At 35.8% G+C, this 27,722-nt stretch overlaps 1 long non-coding RNA gene and 2 pseudogenes across 1 annotated transcript; 1 reads left to right on the top strand and 2 right to left on the bottom strand.

Moving 5' to 3' along the window:
* LOC109848487 lies at positions 11,698–12,535 on the bottom strand. Its single transcript, XR_002248807.1, has 2 exons — positions 12,197–12,535; positions 11,698–12,096 (listed from the first exon to the last, which is right to left on the bottom strand). It is a non-coding gene; the product is annotated as an uncharacterized LOC109848487 (long non-coding RNA).
* On the top strand, positions 14,508–16,147 carry LOC109848485 (annotated as a pseudogene).
* On the bottom strand, positions 16,617–27,291 carry LOC109848486 (annotated as a pseudogene).

The following is a 27,722-nucleotide window of genomic DNA, read 5'->3' as shown; positions in this document are numbered from 1 at the left end:
AATTCATTACAGATAAAAAAGAGGTATCTCCTAATCGTATTTAAGTAATAAACTAAAAATAAAAAATTTCATATACATAAAATTAATATATATTCTTATTGAACAAAAAGATAATCAAATCCATAGTTTCAAAAGTTTACGTTAAACATCTGAAATACATTCTGCTTCTTTGTGAAGTAAGTCAAGAAGACAAAAGATGAACAACTCAGGAAAAAATTATTAAAAAAATCTAGCTCCAGCTTGATGTCATAATCGACGTAAACGATAAAGACACAACTCTAGAATTGCCAAAGAAAATGATAAATGTGGAGAAGAATTTATCTCAACTCAATAATAAAATAAAATAGGAGGAATAAAAGATCTGGTTTCTGAATATTTTATAAAATAGTTTATTTTTTCTGAGTAAAATTAAGAATCTTTGAAAGAGATTGTCATGAACTTTTTAATACTTTTATATGCTTATTTTGATGCTTTATCATATAAAAGTATACTAGAGTTAGCATTAATCTTTATTTTATAATTTTTTTATGAAGTCTATCAGTAATTAAAAACAAACTTTATATTCTCTTTTGTCTCATTCCAGCCTACTTTTAATCAATCCTCTTAGCTTATTGGCTTTAATTATTCGTCTTATTTTTATAATGCTTCTTTTTCAAATGTTTTTAACTTTCACAACACCATACTTTCTCAAGTCAAGCTTGGTTTCATGTCGATTTTAAATAACATAAAATTTCAAATTAACTTTAGATTATATTTGTTTCATGTCAATTCAATTATCAACAAGAAAATTTAAATTCGATATAGCTCATTCAAATAAACATCAAAGAAAATAAATAATCACAATGCTAAAGTTTAAAGACATAAGCGAGCAAAAGCTATCATGAGAACCGAGGAATAAGTTTTAGTAAGGAAGTAAATTAAATATAATTAACATTGTATTTGATCATGTGCATTGCACGTGCACACACACATATGTATATGTACACACATATATGTATGTGTGTATATACATACATACATACATATATATACATACATATATACACATACATGTATGTATACACATACACACACATACATATATACATACACATATGTATATATGTACACACACACACACATTGTTGGATAGTAGGTTTCCTAATCTATTTTATTGGGATTCCTAATCTGTTTTGGTAACAGGTTATTGGGACTCCTAATATATTTTGGTAATAGGTTATTAGGATTTCTAATCTGTTTTGATTTTAGTTTTAGAATTCCTAGTATGTTCTTGGTTTTAGGATTTCTGTATATATGGAACGGTTTAGAAGGGAGCTGTGAGAGGGATATTTGGAGCACAGAAAAGAGTCTTTTTTGAAACTATTGGTTAGGGTTTTGTTTGAGAGATTGAGAGTTTTGTTTGAGAGATTGATTGGTGAGTTCTGAGTAAATTTGTAATCTCTATTTGTACTCTCCTTCTCTATTAGTGAAAACTCATCCCCTTTCTTGCCCCATGGACATAGGCACACTTGCCGAACCACGTAAAATTCATTTGTTTGTGTTGGTGTTATTATTTTGGATTGTTTGGCCTTCTCTCTCAGTGTTTGTATTTGTCCTCGACGCCCCATCAGTTTGGCCACCTCGCACAATAAATGGTATCAGAGCTCGGGCTACGCTTGGGTTAGGTGGAGGAGTAGATCGCTTTGAAAGTTTGTTTAGGGCTTCAGTTGGTGATAAATGTGAGATTTTTTTGGTAAAAATCTCTCTTTTCAGTTTGGATCTATTCTTCAATTTGCTCCGCATTGGTTTGTTGGTGCTTTGAGGAAGATTGATGAGAAAGAAGGAGTTGTGGGTGGTACTTCTAGCGTAAAGACCGGTCAAAGTTTGAATATTCACTCTATGAAGATAGACGTGGAGAAGTTTAATGGCACGAATAATTTTGGCTTATGGAGATGCGAAGTCTTGGATGCGCTCAACGCGCAAAATTTATAAGATACTTTGGAGTTGGATGTGAAACCGGACGATATTGAGGAGAAGGTTTGGAAGAAGATGAATCGAATAACGTGTGATGTGATTAGGTCTTGTCTTACTCAAGATCTAAAATATGATGTAATCAATGAGACTTCGGCTAAGAAGATTTGGAAGATCCTAGGGAGTAAGTATTTGACAAAGAGTGTGAAAAACCACTTGCATTTGAAGAGGAGGCTTTATCGCTTCCAATTGAAGAAGAGAACCTCCATTGGTGATCACATGAACAACTACAAGAAGGTTCTTGTGGATTTAGCGAATGTAGATATTATGATTGAAGATGAGAATAAGGTGTTGTTGTTGTTGAGTTCCTTGCCTGACGAGGAATATGAGATATTCGTTCATACTCTTATTAATGGGAAGACATCTCTTTCGTATAATGAGGTCATCGCTGCTCTTGTGAATTATCAGCTCAGAAAGAAAGATAAGGAGATTTCGATTGATACAGTAGCGGGGCATTGCTCGCAAGAGGGAAGAGTCCAAACCGTAGTAGGATGTCACAGTCTAGAGGAGCACACCCTACAGTTGGTAAGAATCAGTGTGCCTTTTGTAAAGAGGATGGACATTGGAAAACCGAATGCCCAAAGTTGACAGATCGAGCCGGGAAGAACAAGGGGAAAGCTGTATAAGCTTTAGAGGTGAATGTTGCCAAGACTAGTGGTGACAATTCAGATTCGGATTCTTCAGGCTATTTGTGTCCTGCACTACTGTCAGTTTGTAATGCCGACGCTACAGAGTGGATGTTGGATTCGGGTACTTCTTACCATATTTGTCCTAGGAGGGATTGATTCTCTAGCTTTCAGGAGTTGGAAAGAGGGGATGCCGTACTCATGGGTAATGATCATGAATGCCCTATTGGTGGTATCGGTATCGTTCGTATTAGGATATGTGACGGGGTGATTCGGGGTTGGAGGAAGTGAGGTTCGTTCCACGGTTGAAGAAGAACATCATTTCCCTTAGAGTTTTGGAGGTAGCAGGCTATATGGTGACCTTGGAGAACACATGTTTGAAGGTCACATTGGGGTCCATGATTGTGATGAAGGGCGTCAGGAGGAATAATTTGTACTATTTGATTGGGAGCACAGTGACTGGTGGAGAGCTAACGACTTTTTTGGATTTGGCTAGACTGTGGCGTTTGTTTAGTTGGGAGCACAGTGACTGGTGGAGAGCTAACGACTTTTTTGGATTTGGCTAGACTGTGGCGTTTGTTTAGGCTGGGATATTTGATTGTTGGTACCGTGCATGGTTTGTTGAGGAATGCTTTGACTTGCAGATTGAAGTCCTGTGAGCACATTGGTATGAGTAAGAAGACCAATGTGGAGTTTGGTACTTCTATTCGACGATCGAGGAGTCTTCTAGGTGGTGTTCATTCAGGCATTTAGGGGCCTTCTAATGAGGTATCATTGGGAGGTAATATGTATTTGGTTTCCTGTGTTGGTGACTATTCTAGACATTTGTGGGTTGCAACCAGGTCCCGTTGGTTTGAAATCCTAGTAGTCAACAACAGGTGGAAGAAGTGCATTGGCAGAAAGGGAATACGTCATTCTGATTTTGGTAGGAGTTTTTTTTCCTGCATTTGTGCTAAGCTCACGGCAATTTGAGACACTTCATTGGAAAGGAAACTTTAGCACGACGAGATGAGATGTCAAATTTGGTGACCTGTTCCTTGCTGGAGGAGGATCGGCGTTTGATGTCAAGTAGTGGATTACAGAGGAGTTCTGGTGTTGAGGCTTTGACATATTGGAGCCATCTTATTCATGGGTTGCCGACTGCTGTGTTTAGAGTATTTGGATCTGGTGGAGCTGCTTCAGATTTTGGGTTGCTTCGGATATTTGGATGTCCAGCATATTATCACATCGATGATGTGAGATTTGATCTGAGTGCACATTTGGGATTCAGAGGCATATTTGGTTATCAATTATGGGACTCTGATATTGTTCTAAACAGGTATGTCACATTTGACTCTCGGCAGGTGGAGAGTGTTGATCAGATCATTGGGATATCGCAGCGGGTGGAGAGTGATGCTACTCTATGTTGGGTGGAGATTACTCTACATTCTCCAGATCATACTGCATCGTTTGAGATTCCAGCTGAGGTGACACAGATTGGGGATCATGTTGATGTGGATGCAGATGATGTTTTTGAGTTGGTTGTTTTGAGTGCAGCTAGTGGACATAGTTTGGATTTGGATATGGCCTTAGTTCACCTCAGGTGGAGGTGTTTGGTTCGTTTTACTTCGGGGCCATTGGGAGAGCTATCAACTACAGATTTGTTGATAATGATCGAGAAGGGTTGAGAACTCTTCTAATTAATTAAGGAACTTTGGAGGCCATTTGGTGAACTACGTGAGGCTTGATTCCTTGGAGAAGAGGATATGTAGGAAGTCATTTTATGATGCAGCCGGTTTGGTGAGTTGATACTGACATTTGGAGTTTGTTCGCATTCTCATTTGGTTTCCTGACTTGTTGTGGATTGAGTCTGTTGTTGTGGATTTGTTCCACTTCGTACTGGACGCAACAAGTGGGATATTTGGTTGGTATTGGTGTCGGCTCAGTTTTGGAAAAACTTCACCGAGGTGGAGAATTGTTGGATAGTAGGTTTCCTAATCTATTTTATTAGGATTTCTAATTTGTTTTGGTAATAGGTTATAGATTCCTAATCTGTTTTGATTTTGGTTTTAGAATTCCTAGTATGTTCTTAGTTTTAGGATTTCTATATAGATGGAACGGTTTAGAAGGGAGTTGTGAGAGGGATATTTGGAGCACAGAAAAGAGTCATTTCTGAAGCTATTGGTTAGGGTTTTGTTTGAGAGATTAAGAGCTTTGTTTGAGAGATTGATTGGTGAGTTTTGAGTGAATTTGTAATCTCTATTTGTACTCTCCTTCTCTATTAGTGAAAACTCATCCCTTTTCTTGCCCCGTAGACGTAGGCACACTTGCCGAACCATGTAAAATTCGTTTGTTTGTGTTGGTGCTATTATTTTGGATTGTTTACCCTTCTATCTCGGCGTTTGTATTTGTCCTCGGCACCCCATCGGTTTGGCCGCCGCGCACAACACACATGCACACACACACACACACATATATTGATGGAAAAGAAGCTATGCATATATATTTTGGATTTTCTAATTTGATGTTTGGTTCAACAACATTCTAGGAAACTAACTCTTAGAATTTATAATCTCTTATTTGGTTCAAACTCAAGAAATTAGGATAAAATCATTGTAGAAACATATTTCACCTATAGAAGTTGAGTGGGATCTGATGTGAAGGGGGTTTTGTCAAATATTCACCCAAATCCTCTCTAAAAGATAGGATTTAGGATATCCCCAAAAATTGATTATTTTTTGAGTTTTGTAGAAACCTTTTCCCAAAAAAGTTGGTGGAACCAACAAAGGGTATGGAATTCTATTATGCCAAAATTGCCACTTTTTATCCTAGAATTGAATTTCTTTTCTATCCCAAATCCTATAATTTTTAGTGAAGCAAACAACCCTTAAGGTACCATGTTTATAACCCTAGAAATTATGACCTCTTTGATGTCCTTGTAGACTAGGCTCATGCTTTTACTTTCCACTATAAAATAAGAAACTTTATTTAAAAAGATATGCAAGCACTGTAAAAAAGAAATATTTTAGGGCATTGCTCCTTTGCGTTCTAATTATGGGTGGTGCATTAAACAGAGTGTGAATCCTACTAGAGCGCTATAAAGATGTCAAGTAGGGGAATAGTTTTGATATTTTACTACCCTCTATATGACTTAAATCACCCCATGTGGCGGGTCGTTCTGATAGGAATTGCACTCTCCTTAGACATAGATAACACTAGTTTGTTACACATGAAATGCATATGAATTACGAGGCGTTGTGGACTTAGGAAAGCAACTGAAGTTGCAAATGCGGATCAATTGGACAATTATCAAACCTATTACTACTTACCAAAGGAAGCCTCCATTTTGGTTCCAATTTTTGGTGTTATACCCTTTGTAAGTCACAATTTGACAAAATCTAATCCATATCCTATAACTTACGGTTCTTTTTCCGCCAATTTAAAGTTCCTTTTTTATTATGAAATGAATAAGGTTGGAACATTCCAATGAACTCAAGAAGGCAAATCATGGATCGGTAGTTAACTTTTGTTTCAAACCTAATCAAGTTGCAATTGTTATTCACATATTTCTCAATTGGTTATCGACAATTACAATTTTGTTAACTTTAAGTGGATCGACATAATTTAGTTCCTCCACACAAAAACTAATTCAGACATCACTCTTGCAACATTGAATCAGAAACTTCAAGCATGTATTGCAGTGCAAATCCAAAGAAGAAGTCAAAATCGTCTGATCAGGTACTCTTTCCATCTTGGATCATTTTGTTATGGGTTGTGTTTAACTTCAAGTTTTTTCCTTTTGATTTGCATTGGATACAAATAAGTAGTTGCATCCTTTGCTTTAAATGATGTGACGTCCCGGGTTCACACAAGACTGCAGTCCAAGGTGAAACCAGAGATGTCAAACCTGCCATGCACCCACACTGTGCAACAACATGTTTCACCATCACAGTAATATCTCTCTAGTGGAATCAATGATAAGTGTAGATACAAAACAGGCAAAATAAGAGAAATAAATGCAATGGACATGATGCAAAAAGAGATATCCATATAAACATACTTATGTCCCAACTGAATAAATACTGAGTATAATTGAAGTCTAGAATAAAAGTGAAGTATCTCAATACATAAGAGTCAACTGAAATAGTACTAAGGCACACAATCTTTACAAAATAAAGTACAAAACTCTAAATGTCTGAAAGTAAATATCAACTACGGTGGAGTCTCAACTACTAAAAATGTGTGACGATGACTCTGCTGAAAATCCGTCAACCTGCGGCTCTCCGAAACTCTGATCAGCTGCCTGAAAGAAAGGGAAAACAAAAAAAATAACAAGAGCGTCAGAGCACTACAACAAGATCATCTACATCTGCTCCCAGGGAAAGGACTGCTAGATGAGATGGAGGCTCTATCTATTAAGCATAGTCTACCTAGATCATTTACCCTGCATCTAAGTGGGATTAATATTTAGAAATCTACAACGCGAGACATAGAACGTTGAGCGAAATAATCCAAACAAGGAAATATTCATGTATATACCATATGTCTCAAATTGTAGATAACTAAATATCAATGCCACACTAAGAATAAATACTCTAAATAGAATTAATAATTAGAAATTCACAACACGAGACTGGTACGTCGAGCGAAATAATCCAAACAAGGAAACTCTCATATATATACCATGTATCTCAAATTGTGAATCGCTAATTATTAATTCGCAACTACGAAAATAAAGAAACAATACAGGAAAATAATCATAATAAAAAATTAATGTAAAATAATCATGTGAAATAATAATGTGAAATTAATGAGTTGTTAACTAAAACCTCATTTAACTAACATTTTATCAAATGTAACAAATTTTACTAATTTTTATGAATTCATGAATAACAATGTCAAATATTTGTCATGAATAAAATGAGACATTAATGCTATAAACTTGGTGGTTGAGTAAATTACAAATTTGTACCTTCAATTGCTAAGAAAGTGACAAATATCCACCAAAATCACACCCTATACATTAATGCTGGATTGATAATTGGGTGAGAATTAATTGATGGGTTTATAAGAGAGAGTAAGAATATATTAATGGAGTGAGAGAGAGTAGTTACTTGAGAAATGGAGTGAGAGAAAGGGAGGGGAGAGGGTGAGAGGGGGAGAGGGGGGAGAGATTTCCCCTGTTTCTCTCCTTTCCCGCGTGGGAGAGGAGAGAAATAGGGGAAACCCCATCTCTCTCTCTCTCTCTCTCTCTCTCTCTCTCTCTCTCTCTCTCTCTTCATTTTTCTTTATTTTTTAATTTTTTAAGGAGGCCCACTTACATGAGATAAAAATCTAAAAGGCTATAATTGGAATTTAAGAAAAAACTTAGGGGGACCCACATATAAAAGTATTGTATTTTGAAAAACGGATTTAAAGACAAATACAAAAAAGAGAATATGGTTTAAAGATACAAGTAATAATGGTTGGGTTTATAGGTAAAGTTGAGTAAACAAATGGGTCTAGAAATAAAAATCCTAATATTTAATGATCTTTTGGAAGCTACAAGTAGATAAATTGAATGTGAGTATTATTCATTAGATAAAATTGTTCCTTTATTTGTTTAACAAAAATAAATTATTTGTAAATTTTTCTTTATCTTACCATCCATTTCTCATCTAATGGTTATAATGTTTTTACATTTTACAATTTTTGTGTAGCAATTGTAGTAATTTGAGGATAAATGAGCAAATAGTAAGAATTCAGGGGACTAATTTGGATAAGTCTAAAAAAATAAAGTCAAGTTTTAAAGTTCGGTACGCATTGTCTATAGAAGAAAAAGAATTATCCGGCGCTATTTGTGTTTAAAAAATTAAAGATTTAATTAAAAGTTATTTTCTAATTGATTAAAGTGGTCCCCAATCCACTTTCTTTTTTTTAGAGAGAAAAACAAAGGATATACCCTGTTCATTAAAAGACCAAAAGAAGTACACATTATGTGGTTACAAAAATTAGGATATGAACTGTATCCGATTGTTAGAAAATAGAAAATAAAGTTTCTAAAACTATAGATGCATAACCTTCTTCTTCCAGAGATCCATGAAGATGAAGAGTGGGTCATAGCTATAAGGAAAAACAAAAGCCAACTATAAATATAGTAGATAGAAACTAGATGTTCTATTATCTAACACACAAGATATAAAAACATAAGACTAAATATCTGTTGTTTATACAAGACTGATAAAACTTTCATAACTTTCATCATGCTCCCAAAAAGTCCACGATCCACTCAGACACTGCTCCTAGGTATAGGTTTTTCCTCTAGAATTGCTGATACACGCTGCGCGTTTGATCCACCACCAACACCTGACCAATCAATTGATCCACAAATGGCATAGTTAATAATAGTAGAGCAGGAGAAACTTGTTTGTTGAAAGCCATAAGCTCCAGCAAAATGATGAGAAAATGGTACGTCATAAGTTGCCATTGATTCTATTCAGTTTCTCTAGGGTTTGAAGTAACTCGTCTAGAAATGTAGGCCAGCGGAAGGGGAGATAATAATCCCTGAAGTGTCTCCATACCTGAATTGTTAAAGGACAAGAGAAGAAAAGGCGATCTCTTGTTTCTAAGTACAATCCACACAGTGGACATGTTGGATCTCATGTCCAACCTTTGACAGTGAGGTTATCTTTGGTATGCAGTCTATCTAAAAACAATAACCAAGTGAAGATCCGAACTTTGCTTGGAAGAATTGAATTCCAAGTAAGTTTAAAGTATGGAGATAATATTCCTCTGGAATTTAAGAAGGTATATAAAGACTTGACTGAGTAATCTCCATTTTTTGTAAGAGACCATTGTGGTTTATCTGATAAATATGAGATACTTTTGGAACCAATTAACTTCAAGAGATCTGCTTTTGAGGATGTAGATATAGAGAAAATGATTCTTTTCAACAAGGGTCGCTAGTGCCATTGATGATCATGTATAATGCCATGGCTATGTATGGAAACATTTGAAGAGCATCAAAGCTCATATAATGAAGGAAAGAGACTAGCTAAAGTGTTGCAACTAAGCCATTTGTCTTCCCAAAATCTTATCTTATCACCTTTACCAAGTGTCCAAGATATATGATGAAAAACTAAGCCATTTGTCTTCCCAAAATCTTATCTTATCACCTTTACCAAGTGTCCAAGATATATGATGAAAAAAGACATTTTTGATGGAGAGGATTGCTTATCTTATCACCTTTACCAAGTGTCCAAGATATATGATGAAAAAAGACATTTTTGATGGAGAGGATTGTATTTCAAAAGGGAGAATTGGTTGCATTACCGAGTTTGTTTTGTAGCATATCACCTCTTTTAAAGTACAGTTGATGGAGAAAGGTGCGTACTAAAGACTCTCTGTCCAAACATTTCCATAACCATTTGGACAGTAAGGATATATTCAAGATCTTAATATCATTAACTCCCAAACCACCTTCAGATTTTGCTTAGACATACCTTTTTTCAATTAACCAAACATTTGAAAGAGTTAGCCTCTGCTACCAGACCAGAGGAAGTTTCTTCAGATTTTATCTACTTTATTGATTAACCATTGTGGAAGCTTGTAGAATGACATGAAATATAGATGTATTGTGGTAAGCACTAAATTTAGTAAAACAAGCCTTGCACCAAAAGATAGATAATTGCTTTTCCAAAAAGCCAATTTTTTATGTAGATTATCTAGAATTTTAGAAAGAGTGCCATATTTCAAAGGTAATCCTAGGTACTTGATAGGAAGATTATCCAATTTACAATCAAGAGCAAAAGCTAGATTTTGACCTCTTTTAGGAATTTTGCCAAAGTAGATAATGAAGGATTTGGAATAATTAATTCCCAAACTAGACAGTTCTTCAAAGATGTCTAGGATTGTTTTGAGGATGTTTATGTCTCTTTGTGAGCTTTTAACAAAGAGCAATGTATCATCCGCAAACTGAAGGCTCCGAATTTGATTTAGGGGTTCCTTAATGTTCAGATTTGATAGCAAACATTCCTCCACATTATTCATAATCATTTTAGACAGAACATCAACTGCAATGTTGAAGAGCACAGGAGATAGGGGATCGCCTTGTTTAAGGCCTCTTTTACAAGAAAAGAATTTTGATGAAGAGCCATTTACCAACATTGCGCAATTGGAGGATGAAATGATGTGATGAATCCATGAGCACCATTTATTACCAAAACCCCTTGATTTGAGAAGGTTGATAAGAAAAGGCCAATCTATGGAGTCAAAAGCCTTAGCAAAATCAAGTTTGAGCATAGCAACCTCCCTTTTCCTTTTGGCACAAAATGGATTATTTTTTTTGAAACTTTTCGCCCCGTTTGAAACTTTTCGTGACGGAGAAGGGATGTGTGAATTACTTGCAGTCCTTGTAATATCTGGGCTCTTCGAGATCTTTGATTTAGGCTGCTTCATATTAGATCTAGTACCAAATTGCTTGGAATAGCCTTTGGAAGACTAAATTGATAATGCAATACCCCCGGACCCGGGCCCGGAACCCGGCCTGGCCCGGATTTCCGGGCCGAGGCCGGGCCGGGCCATGGCATTACAAGGTATTTTGGACAGCCCTACAGGGAAGCATATTGTTCGACCTGAAGAGCCACATGCTACAAAAAATGTAGTCATTAACGACGTTTAAAAGTACACCCAACTATATTTTAAAATGTTGTTATAACAAGTCCCAACGTTTGATACAAGAGTTGGAAGGGGAAGTGTAGTCGGCAATTGCCAAGGTTTTTTCGCAAATGTTGGCAATTGCCAACTTTTGCAAAAAAAAAAGGCAATTACCAATGTTTTGCAAGCGTTGGTAATTGATGCCAACATTTGTGAAGAAAACTTAGCATCAATTACCAACGTTTTTTGGCAAAAAGTTTTTTTTGCAAAAAACAGCAAAAACACAATGCCAACATGTGATGAAATCGTTGGGAATGTTAGTTCGTACCAATTCACGTAAATATCTGGAGGCGAAAGGCATTGGTCAGTATTTTGTTTTAAAATTTTGACGCATTAACCATTTGTATAGTTACAACATGGTAACATCTCAATTTAAAAAACAACAGCAAGCAGATAATACTGATTCACTTGTGACTACTCTCAAGCATGTTAAATATATAAGCCATAACTTGCACTGTTGCCAGCAGCATCGACATTCTTAAACTGTTGCCAGCAGCATCACTCACAGGCACATACACAAATTGAAGATAGTAAAAAAAATCATAGTTCCACTAAGATTTGTAAACTATTCCGAAACTGAGCACTTTGAAACTAAAACCTTAAAGGGCAAAACACAGCTTGTGCAGTAACAATTGTCAGTAGAAATACTTCTCTAAAGACCTCCGTCAGATTGTTACCAAATGCGAGTGAAACATTGCTATTTCTGCTCAAGAAGATCACTTGGGAGGAGACAAGCTTTGCACTAGAGTAATAGTTGTGACAATAAGCAATATTCGCAATACCATATCTGAAAAATGTAAATGAGCGAATGATTGAAGATTTACCAAAAAAAATCTACAGGAGTAAACTTCACCATAAATCCAAAGAAACTAGTCAGTTCAGCTTACCAAGGAAACCATGAACAACCTCCGCTAGTTCATAACTTGCCATGGCCGAGACATTCTTATATTGTATAGCCTGAAAAAACAAGTGAGTAACGACAAAAAAGGCAAACAGATAGATTATGCTCTTCATTGTTTCATTTGGTAACGGAATAGCAACTTTCTTTGCCACAAAATGTCAACAAAGGCAAAATTTTATATGGTGTGTTTGTTAATCAATGTGATTTTTTGTTGTGTTTTTGTAGAAAAACATCATGTCATGGTGTTTTTTTCAAAAGTGTTTTGAAAACACCATTTTCAAAAGTTATTGGTCAAACTAGTTTGACCATTTATATAGAGGCGGCGGCGAGCTAAAAAAAACAGGATCTCAAAACACATTTTTGTTGTTTCGAGAAAAGCGATTATTTTTTAGGTTTTGTAAAGGGTCAAGTCAAAAAAAAAACACCACGTTCACAAACGTGTTTCATTGTTTTTTTTTTTGAAAAAAAACAGAAACGTGAACACTAATGTTCAGCAAGTACACCAATTTCTAGAAGACAGTTTATCAATAAGAGGAAAAAGTGGAACAAACGAATTTTAGTTCTATTAAAATATATGTGCAGGAAAATATTTTAATAGATGTGCCCATTGACTAGAAAAAGGACACACATAAAGAGGAAGAGGTTTCATATGAAGCATACACGGTGACTGTAATATTTTTAGTAACAGAACCTGATGGTGTCAAGTTAACAACACTGAAACTAAGACACCAGCACTACCTCAGAAGGATCTAAAACCAAGAGATGGCAGTGCGTCATATTTCATTCACAATGAGTAAGGTAGCCGTGGTTGATTTTGGTTCATGCATAGTGGAGAACTAAGAGGCCTCTTACATTAAAGGAAGAAAACAGGCAGATGGGGTTTTTACATTGTAAGTACTGAGGTTATTACTCTTTTTCATGGATTGTAATTCATAATGAAAGATAGAAACAACAAAAACCAGCAAAACATAAACATTGATACAGGAAACCAATAAAACCTCCGAGCCAGGATACTGGCGAAATAAACTAAACTAAGCTGGGAACCTTAATCTTTTATCAAACTTAATCATCACTGCACACCACTTTTTCTTGTCAAGCCTCATACCAACTTGGAGAAACAAAGTAAATAGCCTTTCAATCTACTGCCATGCAAGCGTTTAAGAGCTAGAAAATGTAGCTGAAAGTGTATTGGAAATGTCATACACAAGACTAACAATAGAAATCTTTGTGAGAAACCATTATTAATGATATTTTAAGCGTATAATATCTTCAATAAGAGTCTAGAAACTTTCTGTTTAACACTTGTAAACATTAATATATTTTTCTTCTATTCCTGCAAAATAACTTCCAGCCGTACATTATGCTAATAGATTGCGGATTCAAATGTTTCTTCTCTCCATAAACAATGTTGTAAAACATACACCTTCAACATTTGAACCTTTTGATACAGGTTTTTATGGCTCTAAGACAGAAAATCTAGCATTATCTCAGGGAAGAAGTCAGCTGGTCCCTTGTGCATTTAAGATGTTATAGGTCGAACGTTGACTGGAAAAGAGTCAAAAGACTTCGTCCTATAATCCATAAAAGAATAAATAATAGGGTCAAGGACTATACGTTGAAGAACATGACTCCTGTAGCAAACGATGTCCTTGAGTCCTGAAAACTTTTGATCCAATGTGTCTCCACTCTTCTCAAAGTAATCACAGCGAAATCTTACAAGTTATATGATATCTTTTAAGTCCATGTCTACAAGTAATAGTTATTTAGCTTTATCTGTAATAATACACCTACATATTTGCTACAATATTCTTGTGCAACATCTCGTATAATGATGCGACAGTGAGAAAGTGACCATTGACATACATATTATTTGATACTGTTGACAGGGTTGTAAACATGCAAAATATAGGTATGATCCATGCACAAAACAACACCGGGTCAGAGTCTATTCTTTTTAATTGGTTCATTTGTCTTCCAATTCTTGAAAGTTAATGCTATTTGACATTGTCATTTAATGTAGTGCACATTCTTAGATGGAGACTAAACAACTACTAAGAGAGCATCGTTTGAAGAGATCCTAGTGAATTACTAATATAGGTACCTAATTTAGATAAATGGAAAGATTCAATAAATGTTTTGTTTTTTGTTTAGATTACTGTTGATATATTTATTTAGATAATTAATTAATGCATGAATTAAAAGGCATAATTAGATAATTAATTAATGCATGAATTAAAAGGCATAAAAGAGTACTATCCATCTTTTGATTCTTTGAATAGTATATTTTTTCTAATGCATGAATTAAAAGGCATAAAAGAGTACTATCCATCTTTTGATTCTTTGAATAGTATATTTTTTCGATGTTTTCACGCAAGGTTTGATCCATCAAACCTTAACATAACGAATTTTGAGCATGTTTGTAAAATATAGCTGAAACCAAACTATATATTCAATATTGGCTGACAGTATTTAATACATGCTGATGTAGAATAATAATTCTAACTACGAGATATGAGGTTTTAAGTAATTGAAGTTGAACGGTAATACAATATTCGGAACAAATCATTGAATTTAAAGTTCGTGATTAAACTTGAAGTTACTTTATTCACCTATAAAACCAATCTGATAATGCTAAAATCACATAATATCCGATACTTATACCAATTGGCAATAAACATGCAATCCAAATCTCGACCAGTTTTGAAATTTCAAACCTTGTTTCCACAAAAACAATGCACCACAACCCAGCATGCAAAGTTCTTGCATTGCCAGAACCACGGTTAATAGGTTCAAAAGTATATACATTCTTTTTAGTAAATGTCTGAGATGTAATTCCTTTTCTAATTCATTTCCTTTTTAAATTTCACAAATCATCCTTGAACTTTGGAGTGTTTTGCATAACCCTCCCCGCACCCCCGATCTTTATAAACTAGAGAACACCCTATGAACTTGTCTTACTAAAATATGATGGTAGTTAGTTTAAGCTGCCATGTGCTTGGCTTATGACATGTTTTAAAGAACTCTACCCCTATTTACTTGATATATCTGCTATATTGCCCTTTTTCAGGTACTATCCCGAGGTATACATTGGTAGCAGGGGCCACCAAATCAAAAGTTGTCATGGCTTCAAACATATCAAGGACCAGGAGCACAGATGGATCGACGCCACCGTTAACGACATCATTAGCCCAGTTGAAGCCTTCCACCTCCAAACCATGTTCCAGCCAATGATAAGCCACGACCAGCGTTTTGACTTCGATCGCATCCCTGTAGTTCTCGAACTCTGTTTCCAAGCCGGAGCCAAAGTTTCAGACAGAACCTCTTACAACCTAACACTAGATACAAAAGAATTGTATCGGATTGGTCAAGAGACTCTGGATGCATGGGAAAAACTTAGGGATGGAGTTCAGAAGCTCCTGTTTGTATACCCAACCAAAGTTTGTGAGCACTGCTCAGAGGTTGACATTGGGCCCTCAGGCAATAAAGTTCGTGCATGTGGGGTTTTTAGGTATGAGGGGTGGCGGGGCCCACCAGTGGAGGAAGGCAGGGGTGGACGATTTGGTGCCTCTAAAGGTCGTGCGGCACCGGCGGACGCATGATCCTGAGGTGCTTGAGGATGCTGGACGGGGGTATTATGGTCATTCCCCGGCTGTGGTGGAGCTATGTATGCAGGCTGGTGCTAGAGTGTAAAAGAATTACTTCTGTATGATGAAGCTGCTAGGATTAGCCCCTAACGTTGTTGAAGAAAAAGGTATGAAGGTTTAGCTGAGGTTTAAATGAGAAAATTTTGGGATTTGTATGACCTCTCTTATAAAAAAATAATAAAGGAAAAGTATAGCCACTTCACCTATTTCCGTCGCTGAGAGAATTAATATGACGCTTTGAAAACAAAAAGAAAAATCTTTGTAATGTGCAAATATGATGGATTATGGTAATATTCAATAACTCTGGGGTTATGTTGGTGAGAGGCATCCAACCCCCCTATTTCCAAAACCTAAAAAAACCCCACTCACTCGCACACAAGTTTTATTTAGGGTTTAATTGCGGATAAGCCTCCTTAGTAGTGCCCAATTGCAGATAGATCTCCTGTAGTTTATTTGATACGGATAGACCCTCTCAGTGAACTTGTTTTTTTATAACTCTTTTAGGGGCCAAAACAAAAGTTGGGGTCTACCTGCACCAATTGAATCGCCCCTCTAAAACTTGTTTGACTCTTTTAAGAGTGAAAATAACTTCACTCAGGGGCTTGTCTGCACAATTAGAACTACATGGGGTCTATCCACAACTGAGTGAATACTCAGTTTTTTTGGTTTTTTGGGGCCGGGGTGTGGGGGTTGCCTTTCCACAACTCCCTACTTTAAGGTTTCTAGAGCTGTGTATAAGAGCATATTATGAGTTCTTATTTGTTTTCAATTATGGAGGCGACAAATGTTATAAGGTAAGAATAATGTGGATTGTGTATTGTGTTTTTCTATATACTGGGACAAGCATTGGTTGGTAGTGTTTATTATGTGTTGAGATATATATTTGTCCGAGGGCCAAGGAGATCATTTGTTGGCGTGTTGTAGGAATGAATTTGTTTTATATGCTATAGTGATTATTGAATTATTGGCATATTACCAAGATGCGAAATTTGTGTCTGGATGTTTTTTATTAATTATCTGACGAATTAATTATGAACTGACCTGGATTATTGGTTAGGAACTGAACACAGCGTGTTTGGCAAGCCACCTAGACCTGGGTTAGGTCCGTCTTGGGCCCTGACCCTATTATATTCTAAACCAATTATGTTTGCACTAGGAGAGGGTGATTCAATTATGCTGGTTTAATGGTGTTAAAATTTGGTCTCAGTTGGGTAAATTTTAGCAATTTTTTTGCCAAGCAAAGAAGCACTCAAAAATTTTAGCTAGGTCTAGTCCTAATCTAATTTCAGAGGGTTGCCAAACACAATATGCTAGGCTTCTGAGTTAGGAATTGATAAATGAATGTGAAATTCACTCCTCTGATTTGACTAGGTTCATATGGACATGGTGAAACCTCATTTTGCATGGATTGGTGGTGAAACCTAGTGCTTGTCTCAGTATATAGAAAAACACGCCAAAACATTCATCTCTACAACACGCCAACAAATTATCTCTTTGGCCCTCGAACAAATATATATCTCAACACATAATAAACACTACCAACCAATACTTGTCTCAGTATATAGAAAAACACAAGACACAAGCCACATTAATCCTACCAAACATTTGCCGCCTCCATAATTGAAAACAAATAAGAACTCATAATATGCTCTTATACACAGCTCTAGAAACCTTAAAGCCGCCTCCATAATTGAAAACAAATAAGAACTCATAATATGCTCTTATACACAGCTCTAGAAACCTTAAAGTAGGGAGTTGTGGAAAGAACAAATAAGAACTCATAATATGCTCTTATACACAGCTCTAGAAACCTTAAAGTAGGGAGTTGTGGAAAGACAACCCCCCGCACCACAACCCAAAAAAACTGAGTATTCACTCAGTTGTGGATAGACCCCATGTAGTTCTAATTGTGCAGACAGGCCCCTGAGTGAAGTTATTTTCACTCTTAAAAGAGTCAAACAAGTTTTAGAGGGGCGATTCAATTGGTGCAGGTAGACCCCAACTTTTTTTTGGCCCCTAAAAGTGTGATAAAAAAACAAGTTCACTGAGGGGGGTCTATCCGTATCAAATAAACTATAGGAGATCTATCTGCAATTAAGCACTACTAAGGGGGCCTATCCGCAAAAAAACCCTAAATAAAATTTGTGTGTGGGTGAGTGGGGGTTTTTTTAGGGTTTGGAAAGGGGGGTGGTTGGATGCCTCTCACCAAAATAACCTCATAGTTATTGAACTAAATATTACCATAATCCATCATATTTGCACATTCCAAAGATTTTTCTTTTTTGCTTTCAAAACGCCATATTAATTCTCTCAGCGATGGAAATAGGTGAAGTGGCTATACTTTCCCTTTATTATATTTTATAAGAGAGGTCATACAAATCCCAAAATTTTCTCATTTAAACCTTAGCTAAACTTTCATACCTTTTTCTTCAACAACATTAGGGGCTAATCCCAACAGCTTCATCATACAGAAGTACTTCTTTCACACTCTAGCACTAGCCTGCATACATAGCTCCACCACAGCCGGGAATGACCATAATACCCCCGTCTCGCATCCCCAAGCACCTCAGGATCATGCGTCTGCCGGTGCCACACGACCTTCAGAGGCACCAAATCATCCACCCCCGCTTTCCTGCACCGGTGGCCCCACGCCACCCTTCATATCTAAAAACCCAACATGTGCAAACTTTATTGCCTGAGGGCCCAATGTGAACCTCTGAGCAGTGCTCACAAACTTTAGCTAGGTATACAAACAGGAGCTTCTGAACTCCATCCCTAAGTTTTTCCCATGCATCCAGAGTCTCTTGACCAATCCGATACAATTCTTTTGTATCTAGTGTTAGGTTGTAAGAGGTTCTGTCTGAAACTTTGGCTCCGGCTTGGAAACAGAGTTCGAGGACTGCAGAGATGCGATCGAAGTCAAAACGTTGGTCATGGCTTATCATTGGCTGAAACATGGTTTGGAGGTGGAAGGCTTCAACAGGGCTAAGGATGTCGTTAACGGTGGCGTCGATCCATCTGTACTCCTGATCCTTCTTGATACGCTTGAAGCCATGGCAGCTTTTGATTTGATGGCCCCTGCTACCAATGTATATCTCGGGACAGTACCTGAAAAAGGGCAATATAGCAGATATATCAAGTAAATAAGGGCAGACTTCTTTAAAACATGTCATAAGCCAAGCACGGGGCAGCTTAAACTAACTACCATCTTATTTTATTAAGACAAGTTCATAGGGTGTTCTCTAGTTTATAAAGATCGCGGGTGCGGGGAGGGTTGTGTATAACACTCCAAAGTTCAAGGATAATTTGTGAAATTTAAAAAGGAAATGAATTAGAAAAGGAATTACATCTCAGACATTTACTAAAAAGAATGTATATACTTTTGAACCTATTAACTGTGGTTCTGGCAATGCAAGAACTTTGCATGCTGGGTTGTGGTGCATTGTTTTTGTAGAAACAAGGTTTGAAACTTCAAAACTGGTCAAGATTTGGATTGCATGTTTATTGCCAATTGGTATAAGTATCGGATATTATGTGATTTTAGCAGTATCGGATCGGTTTTATAGGTGAATAAAGTAACTTCAAGTTCAATCACGAACTTTAAATTCAATGATTTGTTCCTAATATTGCATTACCCGTTCAACTTCAATTACTTCAAACCTCATATCTCGTAATTAGAATTATTATTCTACATCAGCATGTATTAAATGCTGTCAGCCAATATCGACTATATAGTTTGGTTTTAACTATATTTTACAAATATGCTCAAAATTCGTTATGTTAAGGTTGATGGATCAAACATTGCGTGAAAACAGCGAAAAAATATACTATTCAAAGAATCAAAAGATGGATAGTATTGTTTTATGCCTTTTAATTCATGCATTAATTAACTATCTAAATAAATATATCAACAATAATCTAAACAAAAAAACCGAAACATTTATTGAATCTTTCCATTTATCTCAATTAGGTACCTATATCAGTAATTCACTAGGATCTCTTTAGACGGTGCACTCTTGGTAGTTGTTTAGTCTCCATCTAAGAATGTGCACTACATTAAATGACAATGTCAAATAGCATTAACTTTCAAGAATTGGAAGACAAATGAACCAATTAAAAAGAATAGACTCTGACCCGGTGTTGTTTTGTGTATGGATATTGCATGGATCATACCTATATTTTGCCTGTTTATAACCCGTCAACAGTATCAAATAATATGTATGTCAATGGTCACTTTCTCATCGTCGCATCATTATACGAGATGTTGCACAAGAATATTGTAGCAAATATATATGTAGGTGTCTATTATTATAGAGAAAGCTAAATATCAATTACTTGTAGACATAGACTTAAAAGATATCATATAACTTGCAAGATTTAGCTGGGATTACTTTGAGAAGAGTAGAGACACCTTGGATCAAAAGTTTTTAGGACTCAAGGACCTCGTTTGTTACAGGAGTCATGCTCTTCAACGTATAGTCCTTGACCCTGTTATTTATTCTTTTAAGGATCATAGGACGAAGTCTTTTCCAGTCAACGTTCGAGCTATAACATCTTAAATGCATAAGGAACCAGCTGACTTCTTCCCTGAGATAATGTTAGAATTTCTGTCTTAGAGCCATAAAAAAATGTATCAGAAGGTTCAAATGTTGAAGGTGTATGTTTTACAACATTGTTTATGGAGAAGAAACAACTGAATCCGCAATCTATTAGCATAACGTACGGCTGGAAGTTATTTTGCAGGAATATAAGAAAAATATATTAACGCTTAAAAGTGTTAAACAGAAAGCTTCAAGACTTTTATTGAAGATATTTTTCGCTGAAAATATTATTAATAATGGTTTCTCACAGATTTCTATTGTTAGTATTATGCATGACATACCTCCTACTTCCAACCCATGATATAAGTTATAGTAAAACATAAACAAAAGAACCAAGTAAAATATTTCATGACAAAACCAAAGTATTCATGTATAATCATACTTCACGATTGGTTCATGCTCATTATAGAATATGGACAGAATAAACTAAAGGGTTCTTAGGAATCAAAATAATAAACTTCAAGTACGCCAAGGCAAATAAAGAGGGCCAAAAGGGATTTCAAGTTGCACAATTCCAAGCAAAATCTTGTCCTATTAAAACTCAAACCAAGTGCAAAGAGGTAGATGGATTAACCAAGTTTGGTTCCTCAATCATCAGACCACCACCTTACCAAGTGCTAAACATGCTAACACTTGGGCTTCTTATAATAGGGTTACACTAAGGGTGCTGTTAAAAGTAATAATGTAAGCAAATGAGTTTAACATTGTATGAGCGAAGCATCAAATTTTATCAAATAATGATAACCTTGGTATCCATGAGAAGCTATATTACATGGGTACTTCTGTAAGGCAGCCATACCCGTACCTAACACACACCCTACCTGTACACATACCGAAACTTCTTGGACAATTCTCAAATATGTGATATGTTTGCTTAGCATATACTCAACTATATAATACACGATTTAATTTAAAACACTCATACACTTCTTGGACGTATATCCTACACTTCACGGCTATTTCTTATACATTGCTCTTATGTAAATGGAAAAACAATATTTATCTAATGTAAATTATAAATTTTAAACATGTAAATGTACATAACATACATATATAGTCATGTCCCTGTATCCTACCTTTTCCAAATTGTGTCCTGTAAGGTTGTACCCGTACCCGTGGAACTTAGGCATTCATGTTCCTATGTCATAGTTCAATGTCTCTCACTTGCTAGTAAAAGACTTGTATATGTACTACATACCTGCAATTTTTTTGTTTTGCACTCTATGATAAAGGTTGATAGGGAATGATTAAAGACCTTTTTATTTTTATTTTTATTATTTTTTTGCTATTATGTATTTATTAAAGTTAAAAGCCTTTTAACAAGCACAAGTGATTCCACCCCATCACTTACCTCAAAAAACTAACAAGACTATTCCGAGTATTTAGCTGCTTGTTTAAGTTACAGCTAGAACAAAAGACAAGTTTACTCTTTAACCAACAAGATCCAATATCCCATTCAAAATTAAATATCAATAAATCTACCCCAAGACCCAATGATCGGTTCCTAGATGACAAGAACAAGAAAAAGTTTAAGACTGAATCATCGAACATCTAATATACTCTTGGGTTAGCCCCAACAAAAAAACAAATTTGGTTTATGGGTGTTAATGTTTGTGCTGAATTAGAATCCTAACAGAAAATGGTACACAATGCTATCCTTCTACAAAGGCATTTCATTGAACAATTAACGTTCAGCTGTACTTTAGTCTCTACACAGGAAACTTTCATGCCATATGATTTATTTAGACTACTCAACGAACACTTGCAGTTCCATTGATTAAGCTAATTAAATTATAGAAGAAAGAAGTCTTCTAACTAAACTCATGCTCATTAATCCTATTGGGGCACTTCATTAAACAATTCACTATCCAGCACACTCTACATAAAAGAATTTCATGGGATCGGGTTCATTATGGCATTTCATCGAATATTTACTATTCCGTTCACTGAAACTAGCTAAATTACGAAAGCAAGAAGTCTTCTAATAAATCCACGTTTATTCATTAGTGACTAAAAATATTAATTAAAAAAGAAGGAAGATGTGAACTTTACATGAGATGACAGATGAGGCGGTGCGGTGATCGCCGACTTGCCGCAGTTTCTTGTCAGCGTCTACGGTGGGGACGGGGTTTATAGGAGGAAGAAAGATATTTGTGCAATCGAGAGGGATTTGGGATTTTACGCCTCGTTTGGTACGCTGGAATGGACTAAAATGAGAATGGAATAAAAAAATGAATGGAATGGAATGGAATGTATGTGGGAATAGAATGTTCATTCCCATTTTCTTATTTGGGTGTGTTTGTAGAATAAAGCTAGAATGAAAATCTCATTCCGATCCCATGTTTAGTATCATTAATTCACAAGTGCGAATAAAAACTTATTTTCTAATAATGCCCTAACATAAATTTTTAAAAAGATAAAAATAAACATTAATGATAATAGCTAAACAATTTTATTTTTAAAAATAAATTTTATAAAAATAGGCAATATTACGTGTTTCTATCCTACAATCCATTTCCCTATATATACAAGCCTAAGGAAAAACATCTTAATCAATTGTTCATACATATCCATGTTATTAATTTGGTTATGTCGCTCAATGAGACAATTTTTAGATTTATTTTTGTTATCAATGGGGGTGTAATTGAAAATTACGTAACTAATTTGATTCCCACTTAAATGGGAATGACCATTCCTCATCAATTCACTTGGAATGCTCATTCCCACTATTCATTGGAATGGGCATTCCAACTTCTAAAAAATGGTTATGTTTGGAATGGGGAATGAGAAATGGGAATGGTCATTCTATTCCACCCCATTCCCGCACACCAAATGAGGCGTTAAGGAATCAATTTGAGATTTGTCCCTTCTTAGGAGGAAGAAATGGTAAAATCATACCCTCGTTAATATACAAAGCTAAATAAATCTTGGATTATTTACTTATATACCCTTCAAATTATGGGTATTTCTAATAGGCCTTTCAAATTTTGATATTTAAAAAATCACCCCTCATATTATCAAAATTTGTGAAACATACCCTTAAAATCAACAAATCGTCAAGTTGGTGTTAAACATTTGACTTAATACATATATATATACACACACATATAGGTACATATATATACATATATATATAATTATATATATATTATCTTGTGATTATAAATTATCTTATCAAAGTTGATTAATTGCTTTGAGGGTAATTCTTTTTCCAAAATTAGATTCTTAGTGTAAATTACACTAAATGGCCCTTTACATAGTCATGCTTCCAAGAGCATTCTTCAAATCCTTTATATAGTCATGCTTCCAACAGGTCCTTTGTATAGTCAAGTACAAATTAATGATATAACTACTCTTGCATGCTTCCAAGAGCATTCTTCATATCCTTAGCTTGGTATTCTTCAGTAGATCTTTCAAGCTTATGTGGTCAATACTATTTATTCTTCTAGGAGTTAAGATCCCACCAGGAGGGAACACCAAGCAATCTCCCTTTAAAGTGAGGTGGGAGACACAACAAAGCTCACTTTCTTCTCAAACTGCGTTGACTTGGATTCTAGCACATATTGGATCCAATGATGTTACATATTGATATGCTTAGTTCAAGAATATGTATGATTCTTCACTCTATGGATGACACTCTGATTATCACAATAAAGTAATACTTCTCCCAATTTAGTCCCAACTCTTTTAGAAGTTTCTTCATGGAAACTCTCTTTGGTAGTTACGATCATACCAAAATTTGGAAGGCCTATTACAAATACCTATAATTTGAAGGGTATATAGGCAAATAACCCAAGATTTATTTAGCTTTGTACATTGACGATGGTACGATTTTATCATTTCTTCCTCCTAAAAATGAACAAATTCCAAATCGATTGCTTAAAATCCCAAATCCCTCCCTCGATTGCACAAATGTCTTTCTTCCTCCTATAAAACTTCGTCCCCACCGCCGACACCGACGAGAAATTGCGGCAAACCGACGATCACCACACCACCTAATCTGTCATCTCATGTAAAGTTCACATCTTCCTCCTTTTTAGTTAAGATTTTTAGTCACTAATGAATAAACATGAATTTATTAAAAGACTTCTTGCTTATGTAAGTTAGCTAGTTTTAGTGAACAGAACAGTAAATGTTCAATGAAATGCCTAAATAAACTTGATCCCATGAAATTCTTTTATGCAGTGTGCTGGATAGCGAATTGTTTAATGAAGTGCCTCAATAGGATTAATGAGCATGAGTTTAGTTAGAAGACTTCTTTCTTTGTAAATTAATTAGATTAATCAATGGAACTACAATTGTTCGTTGTGTAGTCTAAATAAATTATATGCCATGAAAGTTTCCTATGTAGAGACTAAATTGCAGCTGAATGTTAATTGTTCGATGAAATGCCTCTGTAGAAACATAGCATTTGTGTACCATTTTCTATTAGGATTCTAATTCAGCACAATCATTAACACCCATAAACCAAATATTTTTTTGGGGGCTAACCCGAGTATATTAGATGTTCGATGATTCAGTCATAAACTGTCTTGTTCTTGTCATCTAGAAACCGATCATTAGGTCTTAGGATGATTTATTGACATTTAATTTTGAATGAGATATTGGATCTTGTTGGTTAAAGAGTAAACTTGTCTTTTGTTCTAGCTGCTTAAGATATAGAAGAAACTTGAACAAATAGCTAAATACTCAGAATAGCCTTGTTAGTTTTTTAAGGTAAGTGGTTGGGTGGAAGCACTCGTGCTTGTTAAAAGGCTTTTAACTATAATACAATACATAATAGCAAAAAAATAACGAAAATATTTTACTTGGTTCTTTTATTTATGTTTTACTATAACTTATACCATGGGCTGGAAGTAAGAGGCATGTCATGCACAAGACTAACAATAGAAATCTTTGTGAGAAACCATTATTAATGCTATTTTCAACGTAAAACATCTTCAATAAAAGTCTAGAAGCTTTCTATTTTACACTTCTAAGTGTTAATATATATTTCTTCTATTCCTACAAAATGACTTCCAACCGTACGTTGTGCTAATAGATTGCGGATTCAGTTGTTTCTTCTCTATATAATAAATGTTGTAAAACTTACACCTTCAACATTTGAACCTTTGATACAAGTTTTTATGGCTCTAAGACAAAAATTCCAGCATTATCTCAAGGAAGAAGTCAGCTGATCCCTCATGCATTTATGATGTTCTAGGTCGAACATTAACTAGAAAAAACTTCATCCTATGATCATTAAAAAAAAATAGGATCAATGACTATCCATTGAAGAGCAAGACTCCTATAGTAAACGATGTTCTTGAGTATCGAAAACTTTTGATCCAATGTGTCTCTACTCTTCTCAAAGTAATCCCAGCAAAATCTTGCAAATTATATGATATCTTTTAAGTCCATGTCTACAAGTAATTGTTAATTAGCTTTTTCTATAATAATAAACACCTACATATTTGCTACAATATTATTATGCAACATCTTGTATAAAGATGCGACAGTGAGATAGTGACTATTGACATACATATTATTTGATACTATTGATGGGATTGTAAACAGGCAAAATATAGGTATGATCCATATAATATCCATACACAAAATAACTTTGGGTCAAAGCCTATTCTTTTTAATTGGTCCATTTGTCTTCCATTTCTTGAAAGTTAATGTTATTTGACATTGTTTATCGCAGGCTATTGGCAATCGTCAAGATACCGACACTAAGCGACACGTCAATCCCAGTCGCACTTGTCAAGAAAGCAGCTCCCTTATAAACCGCAAGCTAACCAGAAGCCGCCAACATTAAGTCAAGTACAGAAAAGAGTTTCCATAAATATGAATAGCCTCATGACGACAAACAAGACAAATAATTTACGGCATTGGCCAAAAACATAGCGTTCACAAGACCACAACGTTGATTAGCGGATACTGGAAAATGAGGACCATTGCCAATTGAAAGACACAAACTTCACACTCTATAACCTAATACTCAAGCAACCAAAGGACCAAGCGTCCAACCCTACGCAGCTACCGCCTATTTGAATGACACACTAAAACAACCATCCCAAAAAACCCTTCTCGCAACATAACCTACATCTTGATTTATCAAATGGTCAAAAGACAATCTTTGTCATTCCTTCTAACTGTAGAACACCGGCATTTCTTCCACTTACCTGAATAATCAAATTCTTTCATAAAATCAAGCTTCTATAAGCTTGATCTCTAAACTAAAAAGAGTATTTTTCCACATGGTTCAAAGAAGCCATAAAATCATCTATTATTTATGTTTGCAAAGCAATCAAACACAATTACGCCAACAAGTCAGTCATTTCTTCCAATTCTGAAGGGGGGGCAAGCGACTGACCTTTAAATCCCTCTCGAGTATTAACCAATGTGTCGCATAATAAATCAACATCACGACTCCTAAATACCATTCCTTTAACATCACATCTTCATTAACCCATGTAAAAATTATAGGAAAGACAAAAGGAGTAAATCCTAGATTCATCTAAAACTTCTCCCAACTGACAACACAAACAATCATAAACTTGACAGATTCAACTCACAACACAAGAAAGAAGGAGGTACCTCAGCGGAGCATCCAGCATTCAAAAACTTCCACGACGTAGAAACCCTAATCTGAGCGCAGGGAGGCCAAATCCAACGATACCAGGGTCAAGACGAAGCCCTTGGAGCGCTGAACCCGGATCCAAGAGCCGCAGCGAGAGATCTCAGAAGCCCCAGGATCAACGAGGGGAAATAGGAAGAGAGAGAGAAAAACGAAATTCGTAGAGAGAGAGGAAAAGGTTGAGGAAGAAAAGAGATGGAGAGGGATAAGGGAGAAAAGGGGGGTTGGGTTGCTGACAGGCTGTCACCAGTTAGGCTCGGAGTTAGGTTCGGAGTTATAGAAATCAAATTATTATTATTATTTAATCTACTTTCCTTTATAACTAAAGGAAAACCTAAAAGTGAATAGTAAAATTTTTAAATATCCACGTATTTATCTCCAATTAAACAATTCCTCCCCACCTCCCCACAACCGTGACCACGTTTTGCAGTTGCCCACAACTTCCCCATTATACACTCCGCTCTCTCATTATAACGAACTCATGACTTCATCGCCAAGGAAAGGGGTCTCCCATCCTCGGCCGCTCTTGAGCAGCTTCTTCCCGAGTCCAACGCCGGCCGCGGCGATGGCGATGGCCCTCTCTTCGACAACGCGGAGGGGTGGGGCTGACTCGATGACCTCGTCGGGCTCCTCGTCAGATTCGTC

This window comes from Asparagus officinalis, chromosome 7 (assembly GCF_001876935.1).
Source record: "Asparagus officinalis chromosome 7, Aspof.V1, whole genome shotgun sequence".
Classification (NCBI taxonomy): Eukaryota; Viridiplantae; Streptophyta; class Magnoliopsida; order Asparagales; family Asparagaceae; genus Asparagus; species Asparagus officinalis.
Note: the sequence above shows the minus strand (reverse complement) of the source record. Positions and strands in the feature narration are given on the sequence as shown.